This window comes from Lissotriton vulgaris, chromosome 4_1, assembly GCF_964263255.1.
Source record: "Lissotriton vulgaris chromosome 4_1, aLisVul1.2, whole genome shotgun sequence".
NCBI lineage: Eukaryota > Metazoa > Chordata > Amphibia > Caudata > Salamandridae > Lissotriton > Lissotriton vulgaris.
Window position 1 is genome coordinate 1,091,864,793 of NC_141691.1, and position 18,358 is coordinate 1,091,883,150.

The 18,358-nt window shown below is 51.1% G+C and overlaps 1 protein-coding gene across 4 annotated transcripts in view; it reads left to right on the forward strand.

The window, feature by feature from the left end:
• Positions 1-18,358, forward strand: part of CLPTM1L (CLPTM1 like) — a 2,174,700-nt gene that overhangs the window by 1,504,522 nt on the left and 651,820 nt on the right. The gene's annotated exons all lie outside the window — the stretch shown is intronic.

The following is an 18,358-nucleotide window of genomic DNA, read 5'->3' on the forward strand; positions in this document are numbered from 1 at the left end:
GATCGAAAGGGAAGAACTTGCCCTGGCCAAAGAAAGGCTTGCCTTTGCTAGAGAGCAACAGTTAAGTGGGGTAGTCCCCACTGGTGGCAGCATTGTACCTAGCAATAGGGAAAGGAGTTTTGATACAAAACACCTTGGTAAGATAGTGCCCCCCTTTAAACAAGGGGACGACATCCACAAATGGATTACTGCTTTGGAGAGGGCCTGCACTGTGCAAGGTGTTCCCCAGAGTCAGTGGGCAGCTATCTTGTGGCTCTCCTTTGAAGGTAAAGGAAGAGACAAGCTCCTCACCACAAGGGTAGAGGATGCTAATAATTACCACGTCTTGAAGAATACACTGGTTGAAGGGTTCGGCCTAACCACTGAGCAGTACAGGGTGCTGTTCAGGGATACCCAGAAAACACAGTCTCAAGATTGGTCTGACTTTGTCGATTGTGCCACTAAGGCTTTTGAGGGCTGGTTGCTGGGCAGTAAGGTTACTGATTACCAAGGATTGTATAATTTGATGATGAGAGAACAAATTTTAAACAATTGTCAGAACCAGTTGTTGCATCAGCATCTTGTCGACTCGGATCTGACCTCTCCCCAAGAATTGGGAAAGAAGGCAGACAGATGGGTTCGTACAAGAGTTAAACAGAACCAGGGCCAGAATCAAGGTGGTCAGAATAAAGCAGACCAGAAGGGTAAATATTCTAAGGGGGAACAAAATGACCAGAAGTCTTCGACAGGTCCCCAACAACCCAAAGAGGGTGGGGGTCAGGCTCCCCAAAAGAAGAAAGAAGGCCAATCCAAAAGATGGTGCCAGTACTGTAAAAGTAAATCTCACTGGTTTAGTGAGTGCACCAAGAAAGGAGGAGGGCAGACTCCTGCCACTGCAGCCCCTAAGGCACCTGTGCCCCCTAGTACAGTCAGCAGTGGTAGTGCACCTCCCAAGGGTTTAGTAGGGTTAACCCTGGGTTCTGAGGGGCGTGACAACTTAGTTGGTACACTCACTCAGGCTGTCCTTGTCAGTACAGGGGATGTGGATATGTCCCCTGACGTAAGTCCCAATACTTTGGGCAAATACAGACAGACACCTTTCATAAATGGAAAAATGGCTCAGGCCTATAGGGACACTTGTGCCAGTGTCACCATGGTGACACCTAACTTTGTGGACCCTGGACAGATCATGCCAGGTACAGAATTCCTGGTGACCAATGCAAGCAATGTCACTACCAATCACAGTATGGCAATTGTAGCTTTCTCCTGGGGAGGGGTAACTGGCCAAAAGAAGGTTGTAGTTACTTCAGACCTCCCAGTGGATTGTTTGTTGGGCAATGATTTGGAGTCATCACAATGGTCAGAAGTGGAGCACCGGACTCACATGGAAATGTTAGGCTTGCCAGCACATGTGTTCGCTGTGACCAGGTCACAGGTCAGGAAATGCCCCACTGAACAGGTGCTGTATCCTGGAACAACGGACCAGACACCTCCCAAGAAAAAGAGCGGTAGGGTTAAGGCTGCGCCTTCCCCCTTGCCCCAGGTCGTGGATCAAGTCTCAGAGGAGGCTGACCTACAGGAATTGAGGGAAACTGAGCCTAGAGAGTTCGAACTTGATCAAGTTGAATTCTTGGGTTCAGGGGGACCCTCAAGGGAAGACCTGGGGAAGGACCAGTTAGACTGCCCTTCTCTTGAACCCCTCAGACAGCAGGCTGCTGCTGAGGCTGCTGGGAACGCCACAGGTACCCACAAGGTATACTGGGAAGATGGACTCCTGTACACTGAGTCAAGAGACCCCAAGCCTGGCATGACCAGGAGGCTGGTTGTACCCTTGTCTCAGCGAGGTTTCCTACTTACCTTGGCCCACGAGATTCCCTTAGCAGGTCACTTGGGCCAGACGAAGACGTGGGACAGGCTTGTCTCACACTTTCACTGGCCTGTCTCACACTTTCACTGGCCTCATATGAACGAAGATACCAAGGAGTTTTGCCGCTCCTGTGTCACTTGCCAAGCCAGTGGTAAGTCAGGTGGCACGACAAAGGCCCCCCTTATACCAATGCCTGTGGTGGGGGTGCCCTTTGAACGGGTGGGGATTGACATCGTCGGTCCCATGGAACCACCAACAGCATCAGGGCACAAGTTTATACTGGTGGTAGTGGATCATGCCACCAGGTATCCTGAAGCTATTCCCCTTAGGACCACTACAGCACCTGTTGTGGCAAGAGCCCTAGTTGGAGTATTCTCCAGAGTGGGCTTCCCTAAGGAGGTCGTCTCCGACAGAGGTGCAAACTTTATGTCGAGCTACTTAACTGCTATGTGGAAGGAATGTGGTGTCAACTACAAGTTCACTACACCCTATCATCCACAATGCAATGGGCTTGTTGAGAGATTCAACAGGACCCTGAAAGGGATGATTCATGGACTACCTGAAAAGCTTCGGCGTAGATGGGACGTCCTGATCCCCTGCCTTTTATTCGCTTACAGAGAAGTCCCACAGAAGGGGGTTGGCTACAGCCCTTTTGAACTTTTGTACGGGCATCCTGTAAGAGGACCCCTGTGTTTGGTAAAGGAAGGATGGGAGAGACCTCTCAAAAAGCCTGCAGCCAACATAGTGGACTATGTGCTTGGCCTCCGCTCGCGGATGGCTGAATACATGGAGAAGGCATCAGAAAACCTTAAGGCCAGCCAAGAACTCCAGAAAGCTTAGCATGACCAAAAGGCTGTCTTGACTGTTTACCAGCCCGGACAGAAGGTGTGGGTGTTGGAGCCAGTGGCCCCAGCAGCACTCAAGGACAAATGGTCCGGGCCCTACACCATCCTGGAGAAAAAGGGAGAGGTCACCTACCTGGTCGACCTGGGAACTCCCCGGAGCCCCCACAGGGTGCTTCATGTCAACAGGCTCAAGGCATATGTCGACAGGAAGGACATGAGTTTGCTCATGGCCCTAGATGAGGGACAGGAGGAGGAGAGTGACCCTCTCCCCGACCTGCTCACTCAGAATCCTGACGATGGATCGGTAGATGGTGTTGTCTTTTGTGGCAGCCTCTCCGAACATCAACAGAAAGACTGTAAACAGGTTCTTCAGTCTTTCAGACATATGTTCTCTCTAACACCCAGTCAGACCGATTGGTGCACCCATGAGGTTGACACTGGTGACAGCTTGCCCGTCAAGAGTAAAATCTACCGGCAGCCTGATCACGTTAGAGACTGCATCAAGAGTGAAGTGCAGAAAATGTTGGAGCTGGGAGTCATTGAACCCTCGGATAGCCCTTGGGCTAGTCCCGTAGTTCTAGTGCCGAAACCTCACACCCCGGGCGGTAAGAAAGAGATGAGGTTCTGCGTAGACTACAGGGGTCTCAATGCAGTCACTAAGACTGACGCCCACCCAATACCAAGGGCAGACGAGCTTATCGATAGATTGGCTTCGGCCAACTACTTAAGTACGTTTGACCTGACAGCTGGGTATTGGCAAATCAGGTTAGCTGAGGACGCCAAGCCTAAGACCGCATTTTCTACCCCTGGTGGGCATTATCAGTTCGTGGTGATGCCCTTTGGTCTGAAAAATGCACCTGCCACCTTCCAAAGGTTGGTGAATCAAGTCCTTACTGGGCTGGATGACTTCTGTGCGGCATATCTAGACGAGATTGCTGTCTTTAGCTCCACCTGGGAGGATCACCTGGTCCACCTGCGGAAAGTGTTAGAGGCTCTGCAAGCAGCAGGCCTCACTATCAAGGCCACCAAGTGCCAGATAGGGCAGACACAGGTTGTATACCTGGGCCACCTTGTAGGTGGAGGCCAGGTTCAGCCACTGGAGAGCAAAATACAGTCAATCAGGGACTGGGCTCCTCCAACCACCCAGACTCAGGTTCGAGCTTTCTTGGGCCTGACTGGATACTACCGAAAGTTTGTCAGGAACTATGGTTCCATCGTGACACCATTAAACGAACTGACAAGTAAGAAAATGCCAAAAAAGGTTCAGTGGACAGCGAGCTGTCAAAAAGCATTCGATGACCTAAAGCAGGCCATGTGCACGGCGCCTATCCTTAAGAGTCCAGACTACTCCAAACCATTCATTGTCCAAACAGACGCTTCTGAGTTGGGTGTGGGAGCTGTTCTTTCTCAACTGAATTTTGATGGTCAAGACCAGCCCATTGCTTTTATAAGCAGGAGGCTGACCCCTAGAGAGAAGAATTGGTCAGCTATTGAGAGGGAGGCCTTTGCTGTGGTTTGGGCCCTGAAGAAGCTGAGGCCATACTTGTTTGGCACTCACTTCAAGATTCAGACCGACCATAAGCCCCTCTTGTGGCTAAATCAGATGAAGGGTGAAAACCCCAAACTGCTTAGGTGGTCCATTTCCCTACAGGGGATGGACTTTACAGTGGAACATAGACCTGGTACTGATCATGGCAATGCCGATGGGCTCTCCAGATATTTCCACTTAGAACAAGAAGACTCACCTGGTCAAGGTTAGCTTATTGTTCCGACGTTTGGGGGGGGGTCATGTAGGAGAGTAGGGTCTGCAATCCTATGATCACCCAGATTTTTGGCTTTTGTTTCACTGGTTTACGACTTTCTCTGGCTGTGGGCCTGCCAATCAGACCCACAGCCTGGCTGTTCTCTGTCTAAATTACGATATGTACCCTAGGTACATTTACCAATTGGTACTGGGCCACCTTATCAGACCCTGTAACTCAGGGCATAGGTGTACCCAGGGCCGCCAGGGGCTGCAGCATGTATTATGCCACCCCTGGCTGGCCTCCTAAATTTGACACAACTGGCTGCATGACAGCTGGGGCAAAGTCGTGTACTCACCCTTTGCTTTAGGTATAGTAGTTCTATATCTAACCATACAATGGACACCCGAGTTCCTATCAGTCACTCCTATGGCAGGCCTTGACAATCCTGAAGGCAGAGTGCGTGGGCTCGTGTGAACTGTGTTCTGGCCCGAGCCGAGCCCGGTTGCAGCTTGCGGAATCAAGACCCAATGGCTGTTCCATGATAACGCGTACCATATCGGTAACTTCGGTATCGCGTTATCAAGACATGTCGAGTAAGGTGTCATACGAATCCGGATGCTGCCCTCTCACCAATGCTGGCGACGAGGTTAGCATTCCGCCCTTCTAGAGGGACACGACATGTACATAACTGTGAACCCCGGTTAAAGTTAACTGAAGCCTCAGCTCCACAAAATGGATGCTGCCACCACAGACACGAGTCTGACCTCCTGCTGCTGGGAGTCCTTCCAGCGAGGAGCGCTTGGACAAAGGGTTTCCTGTCGAGGGCGGTGTTCGCACCGTCCCAGACAGGGTTTGTGTATTCTGGGTAGGTAGGGCTTTTGCGAGAAGGTGACTGCGGAGTGGCACCCCGGTGCTCACTACGCATCTGCCGGTCAGAACCAGTTCCAGGGGCGCCAGCCCTGGCCTGGGGAAAGTCCGGCAGGGGAGAGGGGTGTAACTACCCCCCTTCCTGGTCCCACCCTTAGGGCAGGACCTAGTCATGTACCCACCCCTTTCTTTAGGATAAAGGCCGGAGCGGGGACCCTTTCAAATTAGATCATCTTTGAATCAAGAACTACTTTCTACGAAAGGACATTCAAGACTCTTCTCAAGATTTCTCCCTTGTGACTAAGGAGTAGTCACCCTGCATCAGCGGGCACCATCTAAGAACTCTGCGGTTTGCTGCAAGTCCTTCCTCAAGGATCCGACGGCCCAGCTCGACGAGAACCGGCTTCCCTGGCACCTCTGACCTCTACCCACGTCATCAGCTCAGCTGTGATCTGTGGGTGCGACGAGACCTCGAGGGACCGGCCATCATCAAAACCTGCACGCTCTTAACCAGCACGACCATCGAAGCAATTCTCTGGTGAGTGCTCTGGGGTCCGAGAAGCCCCGACCCTGAGCCGCTCCAGCACCGAAGTGCAGTCTCCCAGCATCTCCACGATCTGCGTGGGGCCCTTCTGCTCGCTGCTCAGCACGTTGTCCGGTCACTAGCCGCTGGCTTGTGCCCTTCCGTGACGACATCCGACAATCATCACTGCTGGTCTGGTTGCTCCAGACTGGCCCTTGCTTCCATCTTTGCGAGAAGCATCCCGGACCCTCCTGGTCCACTCAAGACGCCATTTTAGGCCTACCACGTAGCCCTGAAATCTGCCAAGGCTTGTTGCCCCAATCCTGGGCCCAGCGACGCCGACAGCATCATCCTTCGTGGGACAGCTCGCACCTCCATCCTGGTCGCCGACAACGCCTCCTGGTCCGTGAGACTGCAGAGCCTAGCGTCGCCCACTCACCTAGTCGAGGTGACGGCCAACCGGTGCCCTCCTGGTACCCTCTGACTACTGGCTAGTAGTACGAACTTGGTCCCCTCTGCTTTCAGGTGTCAACGATCTCCGATCCAGGCTTGGATCTCTACGAACTACTCATCACTGGTCGCCGGCCAGCAACTCCTTTTCTTCCGGCTCCTGGCTCGTCAGCGAAGACCCCGACGCCTGTAAGACTTGTGCAGCCGCAGCCCTCGTGGCTAGGTAACTCGGCATTTCGGTGCCTGCATAACCTCTTTACTCTAGGGTCCTGAGTCCCTCGCTTCCGACTTGCCTTATCGGGTCCGCCCGAGACCTCTAAACTTTCCGTGTCCTCGGACACTTGTTTTAATTGTGCACTTGAAGTATTTTACTAAGAGATTTGGTTTGTGCTTAGTACCCTGTCCTCATAAAGAGTACAGGGCTGTTGTGAATCTTAATAAATATCCTGTTTATTTTCATAACACTTGTGTGGTGTCCTTTCACTTGGTGTTCAAGGGGTACATGTGTGGTAAACAGCTGGCTTAACACGCCCTCTCGAGTCTTTAGCCTTAGACTGCTCGTATCCACGCTACTAGGATAGCTGGTCTATAGGTTGACCTACAACCAATCACCATAAGGGTCGTTTGGAACGATACATAGCGGTCGCTAGAATAGCGAACGCTGCATATCGGGCCAACTTCTCACAGCCGGCATGGTGGTGAGGGGAGAAACAGATGCATGCTAGGAGAGCGCTGTGCGGGAGGGAGGCGAAATGGGAAGAGGCACTGAAAGGTGGGTCGGGTAAAGACCGTAGTGAGGCAAACAGAAGGGTAGCAAGGGGTGAAGGGTAGACAAAGAATTGAGGTGTAGAAGAAAAAGATTCAGTAGCAGAGACAGGTAAATCAAAGATGGAGAGGAGAGAATAACGCAGTCGTAGAACGTGAGAGGGCCAGGTAGAGAGAGGGTGAGGTGTGTCAGAGACAGGTAGAGACAGCTGAGGAAGAGGGAATAATAAAGACTGAGGTAGACATGTGAGGTAGAGGGGTGCGTTGATATAAAGTGCAGAGATGTGTCAGAGAGATGTTACTGAAGAGGAAAAGAAGTAGAGGTATTGAGAAAGAAGTAAGGTACTAAATGAAATAGGGGGGCGCTAGAGGGCGCACTGCGGGATGGCTGGCTCGTGAGTCAGCTCCGCCGGACGGGTGCAATAAACAGCGATTTGACCCTCGGAAAATGCCGCTGGACCGCCCAAAAAAACTGAAATAGACATCGGAACATGTAACCTGTGGACTGCTGATACTGAAACTCCCAACAGCGAGGAAATTGTAAGAATTATCGGAGAAAAACCGCGAAAGCACAGGAAGTGAACCAAGATGGCCGCTCCCGAAGATCGGACTTGAAGTGGACTATAGCGATATCACAAACAGGTACGAGCCTTGACCTGAGCTATGTGCGACCCATTAACGCCACACGCAGCTTGAGACCCGGAGGGAAGGTCCTGAAGCACGACAAGCACGGAAAACAGCCCCGTAAAGTATGCGTTCCAAGAGCACCAAGATGGCGGGGGCAATGGAACGCAAGTTATAGTTGGCGCCGAATAGCTTCAAACGGGACTCATATGTAGCCTGCTGTTAACGCACTCCAGGGGATCTGGAGCGGAAGGCGACTGATGTATCCGGAGGGAAAGGTGTATTGGAGGCAACAACTTGAAGCACACCTCGGGAAGGAACATCTACGGACTTGGGGGCTGTGGCGCCAAATGGTGGCGGAGAAGACAACAACCCGGGAAGCGTGCAGAGCAAAGTCAACAGTGCGATTACACCCGCGAGGATAGTCAGATGCTGCGACCCGACTACAGCCCCCATCATTCTAAAGAACACACGGAACGGAAAAGAGCATCGTAAGGATGATGTAGGTGCAGTTACTGACTGAAGGCGCCCATTTGCATGGAAAACGCTGTGTAGGAGACCAGAGTGACACGCCACACACGTTGGAATTCCTGCGCCCACGTCTGCCCCAGAACACGTGAGTGATAACCATCGTGGGGACACTGGTAGAAAGGAAGGGAGATCAAGAAGTGCCAGAGCGGTGGAGACAGGTGGGAAGTAAACGACGACTTTGATACCTCGTGAAGCCTGAGATGAAGCGGCATGGTTGGCATGATAATCGGCAGGGTAACTGATGTTTAAGTCCACTGGGCTGAGGGCAGCGACGACACCCAAACGGCGGGATATAAATACTGCGAGAGGCCTGACGCCTACAAGCCCGGTGATACCACTACACAGCCCGACATTACGAACCGGTACGATGGGGAAACCTGAAAAGCAGCAGACCAAGCTGCCCTTCGAGACGAGGAAACAGACAAAGAACACTGCGACCACGTCAGATGCAGAGGGGGAGCACGAAGCGAACGACGGGACTGGAATGGAGGCAGTCCTGAGGGCAATACAAAAGAGCTTGCAGGAAATGAACAACAAGCTGGACAATGTGGTGCAACGAGTGGACAATATGGCCGCGAAAATCGAAAAACATGATGAGCGGATAGTGGAGGCGGAACAAAGGATATCAAAAGTAGAGGACGAGTCTAGATCCACAACGAAGGCGTGCGGAGGTATGGAAAAAACGCTAGAAGCCCTGCGTGCAAGGGTGGAGGATCAGGAAGCCAGATCCAGACGCAACAACGTACGCATAGCGGGCCTGCCGGAATCCACAAACACAGGCAAAATGGAAGACTATGTGGAGGCGTTGTTGAAAGAATTATTTGTCGCGGAAAAACTGTCATCTGTCTTTCTAATCGAACGCGCGCACCGATCCTTAGCACCTAAGCCGAAGCCGGGAGCGACTCCCCGAATAATTATCGCCCGCATGCTCAACTACAGGGACAGAGACACGGTCCTCAGACTGGCACGTGAAATGGGCGAAATCAACCACCAGGGTAACACCCTGGAATTCTACCCGGACCACACAATGGCGGTACAACTAGCCCGAAAGGAATTTGCACCAGTAAAAAAGAAACTACGAGATCTAGGAATCGAATACACAATGTTATACCCCGCGAAGCTTAAAATCACGGATGCGGGCAAGCCTGTAGTTCTTCCCACGGTGCAAGCGGCGCAGGAGTTTATCAAGAAACTGGGATGTCGACGCAAGGCACAGAACCGAGATGACCAAGGAAGTGACAACGACTGAAGAATTAGGAAGATGCAAGAAGCTACTGCATGCATAAACACACACTGTTGGTAGCGCTTGCACACTGGAGGCGCCTCCATCGTTTCCAGATCAACATAAACGCAGCGTGAGACACACGACAGGAACACCAGAACAAGTGCAGATGTTGACGGAGGCCCGAAAGCGCCTTCTGAACGGACACGGCTGACACTATAAGGTTGCACTAATGGCGCACGCAGTGAGTACCCTGGTAGTCCACGATGGACATGGGACACGGGAGGGCCTTTGTGTTTGTGTACTGTGCATAAAGTGGCCCAGATAAACTGTACTGACTGTATATAACGAGGGCAGACGGACAGTCCAGGGGTAAGGACTGCAAAGCTCTGTGGGCGAAAACTAATGTAAAGACTGAAGGGGACAGAGTAAGGTGCTGCCTGCCGCATTGGTTTCAATTTATGAAACTCGGTATTATAACAAACTACTTGGGGAAAGGTTACAACTTAGCAGATGTCTGCGGACAAGGCCAGAAGGCAGTTGAGAGGTAAAAGAGAAATTATGGATCGGAAAATAACGTGTGCACCCGTCCACATCCACTATGTGGATGGAGATGTGTGTACCTGGCGATACCCCCAAGCGGGTGAACCCCTACTTATGTTTTGATACTAGTTTGGTTACTGCAAGGGGATGGCTTTGGCAAAGTTTGGGCGCTGAAGTGGGTGTGGGGAGGGAAAGGGAATTAGGAGTTGTTCGAATTAATTCACTGTGTCCGAGAAGCATTGCAACCTCTTCTATTCTTGATTACAATGTGAAACACTGTAAACTGAAACACAGCAATAGGCAGTATGTGCTGTTGGAGCCTGGAGCTCAAAAACACGTCACGCTACCGAGACATATCACCTATTTGACGTGACACACCCTACCACACTGAAAGCACTAACGTGGAACGTAAGGGGGCTGGGGAACCCGAAAAAGATTAGGCAAATATTCGCATACTTTGATAGATTACATATCGATATAGCCTTTCTGCAGGAAACGCACATAGCTGCCAACACCACATCCACACTGGGTACTAGATGGGCGGAGTCAGTGACCAGCTCCAATTATTCCTCGTGCTCACGTGGGGTAAGCATTTTAATACGGAAAGGGGTGCATTTTGAAATAAAAGCAGTACACAAAGACAATGAAGGACGAAGCGTCATTGTCGTGGGCTTGATCAGAAATCGTCAAGTAGCCCTAGTAAACACGTACGGCCCCAATACAGATGACCCAGGGTTCTTTACTAAATTATGGCATACCATCTCAAATCTCCAGGTTGAACACATAATATGGGGGGGTGACTTTAATATAGCCCTAAAGGACGGAATGGATAGATCACCGCACACACTTGAACCACACACACGGGCGAGAGAGACTCTACATCATGGGTACTCACAAACTTTCTCTAGGGGGCCAAATTTACAGTGTGGTTTATGTCCGAGGGCCGCACTGGTGGGGGCGGGGTCAGTGGGGGAAGGGGAGGGGCTAGAGCAACAAGAAAAAAACTGTAACCATGAGGTTGATCACAGGTCCCCGCAGCGGACGCCTTCGTCCACTGAGCCACCAGACCCGGTATACACACATCTCTCTCTCTCTCTCTCTCTCTCTCTCTCTCTCTCTCTCTCTCTCTCTCTCTCTCTCGCTTTTTCTCTCCCTCACTCTCTCTCCCTCTGTCTCTCTGTCTCCATCTGTCTCCCTCACTCTGACTGTATCGCTCCCTCTCTCCCACTGTCTCACTCCCTCTCTCCCTCTGTCTCACTCCCTCCCTCCCTCTGTCTCACTCTTTCTCTCCCTCTGTCTTGCTCACCCCCTCTCTCCCTCTGTCTCACTCACTCTGAATGTCTCACTCTCTATATCTCCCTCTCCATCTGTCTACCTCTCCATCTCTGTCTACCTCTCCCTCACTCTGTTTCCCTCTCCCTCAGTTTTCCTCTCCCTCACTCTGTTTACCTCTCCCTCAATTTCCCTCTTCCTCACTCTGTTTCCCTCTCCCTCCTTCCCTCTGTCTCCCTCTCTCCTTCCTTCCCTCTGTCTCCCTCTCTCCTTCCCTCTCCCTCCTTCCCTTTCCCTCCTTCCCTTTCCCTCTTTCCCTCGGTCTCCCTCTCTCTCCCTCCCTCACTCTGTCTCCCCCCCTCACTCTGTCTCCCTCCCTCACTCTGTCTCCCTCCCTCCCTCACTCTGTCTCCCTCCCTCACTCTGTCTCCCTCCCTCACTCTTAGCGGGCTCCCTCACTCTTAGCGGGCTCCCTCACTCTTAGCGGGCTCCCTCACTCTTAGCGGGTTCCCTCACTCTTAGCGGGCTCCCTCACTCTTAGCGGGCTCCCTCACTCTTGGCGGGCTCCCTTACTCTCCTTCCCTCTCCCTCCCTTCCTCCCTCACTCACTCTCCCTCCCTCACTCTCCCTCACTCTCTCTCTCTCCCTCCCTCACTCTCTCCCTCCCTCGCTCTCTCCTTCCCTCGCTCTCTCCTTCCCTCGCTCTCTCCTTCCCTTGCTCTCTCCTTCCCTTCTCTCTCCTTCCCTTGCTCTCCCTCCCTCTCCCTCGTCCTCCCTCTCCCTCGTCCTCCCTCTCCCTCGACCTCCCTCTCCCTCGACCTCCCTCTCCCTCGACCTCCCTCTCCCTCGACCTCCCTCTCCCTCACTCTCTCCTTCCCTCGCTCTCTCCTTCCCTCGCTCTCTCCTTCCCTCATTCTCCTTCCCTCTCCCTCCCTCACTCTCCTTCCCTCACTCTCTCCTTCCCTCACTCTCTCCTTCCCTTGCTCTCCCTCGTCCTCCCTCTCCCTCTTCCTCACTCTCTCCTTCCCTCGCTCTACCTCTCCCTCGCCCTCACTCTCCTGCCCTCACTATCCTGCCATCACTCTCCCTCACTCTCCTTCCCTCCCTCTCCCTCCCTGTCTCTCGCCCTCCCTTTCCCTCCCTGTCTCCCTCCACCTTGCCTGTGCCCGGGCTGAGACAGCTTCTGGGCAGGCACACCCACAAACACAGCCTCACCGGAGCACTTCACACGTTTTCAATAGACACTTCGTATGTTAATGAGGCTTTGTCACCTCTTAGCCCCCTGCAGCCCCACTCTGATACGAAGGGAATCGCCCGGCCCCCACAGAGCAGCAGTCTGAGTCGCGCTGCCGCAGGGGGTTTTGCTGACACTGTAAAAAAAAAAACAATTAAACACGGGTACATGTCTGCAAGGTCCGCGGGCCGCCAGGAAAGGCTTGCCGGGCCGCCCCTGGCCCGCGGGCCGTACTATGAGTACCCGTGCTCTACATGATGCAATGCAAGATTTACATATGTCGGACATTTGGAGGGAGCGGCATCCAGGGGACATCACGGCGACACACATAACGGCGGCACACAATAGCTGGTCCAGACTGGATTACTGGCTGGGCACACAGGAGGTGGTTGCGTGGACAGTCTCTGTGACACACTTGCCGAGAACGCTCTCGGACCACAATCCGGTGACAATTACAATAGATATCCCGCAATATGAGCCCCCACCTTTCACGTGGCGTTTCAATGCGGGAGCATTGCGAGATCTGGTATACACTGACACCATCCATAAGGCAATAGTAGATTACTTCGACATCAACTGCCCCACGACAGACGACCCATGCCTCCTGTGGGAAGCATTTAAGGCCACATTGAGGGGAGTGTGCATCAGCACAACCACGGGCATACTGAAGGACATACGACGACAATTAAAAGCGCGTGAACACGCACTGCAAACATTGGAGCACAGATACACTCAAACGAGAGACACTGTTTTATTGGGGGAAATACAAACGCTAGTTAAAGAACACCAGCAATTTGCGATAGACGAGCTAAAATACATAACAAAGCGAAAAACAGCCAGAATGTATGGAGAGGGAGGTAGACCCGGAAGAGCATTAGCAGATAAAATATGCTCGGGACGTGCACCTCAGAATATCACTTCCATCAGGACTCGGGAGGGAGGTGTGACACGGGACATAAAGATAATAATGAGAGAATTCATGGATACATACGGTGAACTGTATGAAGCGCGCCCCTCGATGCCACAGGAAGACATATACTCATATATGGCTGATGTGGAAATAGCATGGTTGTCCAATAATCATAGGGAATATCTAGCTCGACCCATAACAGTAGAGGAAGTGCTGGATACGATTAAACAACTACCAAATGGTAAGGCACCGGGACCGGATGGTTACACCACAGAATTTTATAAGACATTTGCGGACCTCCTGGCGCCTCACTTGGTGAGACTTTATGGAGCGGCACATGAGGCACAAACTCTCCCACCATCAATGAGGGAAGCCATGCTGATAGCATTATTGAAGCCAGGGAAAGATGAGGAACAGTGTGACTCATACCGCCCATTGTCCCTCATAAATGTAGACACTAAAATAATAGCGAGTCTCTTAGCAGCTAGACTTAAACCACTAATGCCATTAATAGTAAGGCCGGACCAGTCAGGCTTTATTCAGGACAGAACGACGACACACAACACACGCACACTATTCGCACTGGCGCATTATCTAGCACCGGAGATTAAAGCAGTGGCGGTGCTCTTAGATGCTGCTAAAGCGTTCGACACGATAGATTGGACTTTCCTACACACGGTCCTGCTGCGAATGGGATTTCCCCCGATTTTCACAAACTGGATCTCCATGCTTTACACGAACCTGACAGCAAGGATCAGGGTAAACAAACATATATCGGAGCCCATAGCAATATGTCGGGGGACGAGACAGGGGTGCCCACTCTCCCCGATGCTTTTTGCGTTAATATTAGAACCATTGGCTTGTAAAATACGACAACACCACCACTATTCGGCCATACAACTCCCAACGTGACCCATACACATTTCATTATACGCGGATGACATGGTTCTTTATGTAAAAAACCCAGAACAACACCTCAACCCCTTACTACGTGAATACATCAAATTTGGCCACTACTCAGGACTGCAAATTAATTGGGGGAAATCCATTGTCCTAGCATTGACAGATAGCACGGCCCCGTCCACCCTGGACTATCCACTAGAGTGGCAGGATGAACCGACCAGATATTTGGGAGTATGGTTTCATAGGAATCCAGAACTGGTCATTAGAACTAATTATGGGAGAGTGATATCGGCTCTAGACGACAAGATAAAGCAGTGGAATAAATTACCACTATCACTGGCGGATAGAGCTGCAATTGTGAAAATGGTAATACTGCCTAAGTTCCTCTACCTTTTTGCTAACATTGAGGTGCCGGGTTTTTAGAGACCCGGTGGTGCCAGGAGATCACACCCGAAGACCTCTAGGTTCTCCCTGTTCTGGACTTACAGAAACATTGAGTCTTCTAGATGAAGTCCAAGATCGAGTTTATTGGCTGCAACCAAGTAACATGCGTCCTTGAAGTACGACAACACGGGCCGTAAGTTCTCAGGAGACTGTTCGTTTTTACAAAACCAGACTTCTCCTTATATACATAAATAACAGCTGCAGGCAAGAATTCTTAAGTTTACGATATGGCAATACAAATATTTCCACAATAATACAAAGAGCGAAGTCATGCTGGTCAGTACATATTTTAGATGTCCGGTTAGTGATGGATTACCTCGCCAGATCCAGAACTCCCATCAGATATCGATGAAATGCCAATAAGGTCGAGCCCCCTCCCACCATAAAACGGGTCATAAACAAGAATCACGGACAGGTGTGCATGTGTATGGAAAACAGGGTTTGTATGCAGTGAAGGTTTATGACATGTTGTGCTTTGATGATATCGGGCTCGGCCACTGGGCGAGGAGCTGCCCAAACAGGCTTGGCTGGAGGCGGTGGAGTCAGCTCGGCCAGGTCATGGGGGAGTCAGCTACAGAGGACGTGTCCTTTCGGATCAAGCTCGGCTTTAATCAATTGACTTATATGAGGGCAAGTCCTAAGATGGATGCCGTTTACAAAATGGAGTCTGCGGGTTCGAGTCGCAAATCAAGATTCAAGGGTGTTAGCATCGCTTAATCATGACGCAAATGCATGGGGATGATGTCCCAATCATTACCGGTTCGTGGATACCAAATTCGTCATGATACGACGGTATTTTATAACTTGAGTGATGGACCCCGAGGCTGGTAAAACGGAGGGATCCAGAATTGCGGTACCACAGGCCCTCCTTTTGCCCTTATATAAGGCAATGACTCACGCTAGTCAGAGTCCAAATCGGTATTGACAAATTCACGGAGATGCTGCTGTAGCATCATTCTGTTGCTCAGTTCGTCCCTTGACACAGGCTTCCTTACACATGAAGTAGCACAGAGGCCACATATTGCAGGAGCGCACTGTACAAACAGGCAGAACATAAACAGAACGGCTAAGATCATCCCAATGAAGATCAGAGTTTTCCATCCCCAGGCAGAGATCAGTTCCCAGAACCATCCTAGTAGAGACCAGTCCCCTTTCTCAGTGTGAAGGGAATCGGAGATTTTGTGTAATTTGGAGATGGCGTGGTACACTGTCGGAGCATTATCGGGGATGAAAATGCAGCAACTGGATTGGATCACCCTACATACACCACCACGGTCTGCAAGTATGACATCCAGGGCAACCCGGTTTTGAAGGGTCATAAGTCGATCCGACTGAAGCTCAGCTGTCAGGTTGCTAAGGGCACCGGCCGTTTCAGTCACGGCGGACTCAACTATCCTCGTTAATTGCCGAATGTTCCTGCTGTTCACCATAGGCCCCCAAAACGGCAGAAAACCCTTTGCGAAGTCTCCAAATTCTTGACCCGCAGTGTCGTCTTTATCTACGACACCCCTAACTGTCCTTGTCCGATGGTAATCTGCCCCGGCCGTGTAGGTGGGTGGCAGCAGAAACGAGATGAAGCATGTGCCCGAGAAGTCAGCGGGCAACCATGTGTATGCCTTGTCGTGGCAGATAAAGTATGTACCCTTAGCCGCCAAGAATGGAGGGGAAGTTCGGGAGGCAAACACGTATGTTTCAGTGCATATGCTCTTCCCCAGTTGTGCTACGGGATCCCTGCCAATGCCTTGCAGACATAAGTGACCACGGTGGGGTACCACCCAGACTGAGGATGATTTCTTAAATTTCTGGCTCTCACTTAATGAAATCCCATACTCGGTGATGTTCCATCTGTTGTATGGGGTAAACTCATCTTTGGGAGTGGCTCTGATCGTGTCAATATCTCTACTCATGTTCTTTATTCCTGCTATCAATGCCCTGTTGTTTGAGTTCTCTCCCCGAACGTATGGTTCAAGGGAAAACAGGAACATGGTCTGGAAAGCCCACAAAGAACCGTAATAACTGAAGGGCAGGACGAAGTAAGGGATACCCTTATCGGTTGTGTGTTGCATGAGTCCACATATCCAACAGTTCGTGTTGTTCATGACAGATTGGTGCTGGTGTAGGAGTAGGACGAATGAATTATTTACAAATTCGAGTCTTCTGGCAGACTCGTGTTCAGGTAGGGGATGGAAAGAGTGGGTCGGATCAGTGGGAGAAGGTGCGTGTTGTGTATTGTGTATAAATGGAATTCGAAAGATGGACAGAGCATATCCAGTTAAAAACATTATTATACTACACAACATTAGTACACTTAGCACTAGAAAACGTCTCTTTGCCATTATAGTACATATTTTCTTTTCAAAGTTCATGTGTCTAGCAGGTCTCTCTACCCTCGGAAACTCCATCCTCTGGTTGCTGCCCGCGGTGGCAGGTTGCTTCTGCCAGGGAGTGCGCTCCGTCCAGTCAGGGGTAATTCCCTCCGACTGACCAGAACCGTAGACCTAAACGTCTCCAGCTGCAGTCCCCAGACTTCAACCGCGGCCCTAGCAGCAGAACCGGATGGCGGTTCGAAAATCAAAAAATGAGCTAGTTCCCTGGGAGAGAGAGCTGTGGAATCAAAAATAGTTCATGGAAAAGGGAAGATCGCACTAGTTCGAGTATGTCAGTTCTTTCTTTGGTCTGGACCTTAGATTGTATCGTTCCTTTTCAGGCACGGTGTGATCTTCAAACAGTGTTTCAGGTTCTGTAGTGTCCAACGGTAGCAACGGTGGCACAGGTCCTTGCAAAATGCAGTCACTCTCTTTGTCGGTATCAGTTCCTTTTAATCGTGCATCGCTGAAGGGGACAAAACGTGGTACAGATTCGTTCTCGGAGTCAGCGACTCCTTGCTGGACCCATCCTTCGTATGGAAGGGGCAACGGGACCCTTTTACAATGGGCGCCGTGCACCCAATGTTTTCTCCCGTGGACACGTACTGCAGAGCGGGTGGTCAGTAAGACCTGGAACGGTCCGGTCCAGCGAGGCTCCTCGTTCTTGGTGCGTTTGAAATTCCGAATCAGGATCCAGGAGCCGGGCTCAATAGTGTGGCCTGGATCGTCAGACGCCGGTGGAGAGGAGCTGTGGACCTGTTGATGTAAAGTATGCAATTTAGTTGTCAATTCATGCAAATAGTCAAGCAGTACAGGGTACTCGATCTCATTGAGCTTTCTTGGCCTAGGTACTCCCCATATATTAGCTGGGCGCCCAAACACGATCTCGTGTGGGCTAAGTCCCAGTCTAGAATGGACAATCATCCTGGTAGACAGGAGTGCTAAAGGCAGGGCATCTGGCCACTTGAGGCCTGTGCTGGCTTGGATCTTGGCCAGTTTCAATTTTAAAGTGCCATTATAGCACTCTACTAATCCTGCCGATTGGGGGTGGTTTGCGGCGTGGAATTTCTGGCGGATGCCTAGACACTCACATACTCTCTTCATCACTCGTCCCACGAATTCACTTCCGTTATCACTCCAGACAATCCTAGGCATGCCAAATCTAGGGAAAAACTCCTTGACAAGGGCTTTGGCAGTTGACAATGCAGTGTTGTTCTTAAGGGGGTATGCTTCTATCCACCTAGAGAAGGCGCAGACGACAAAAAGGA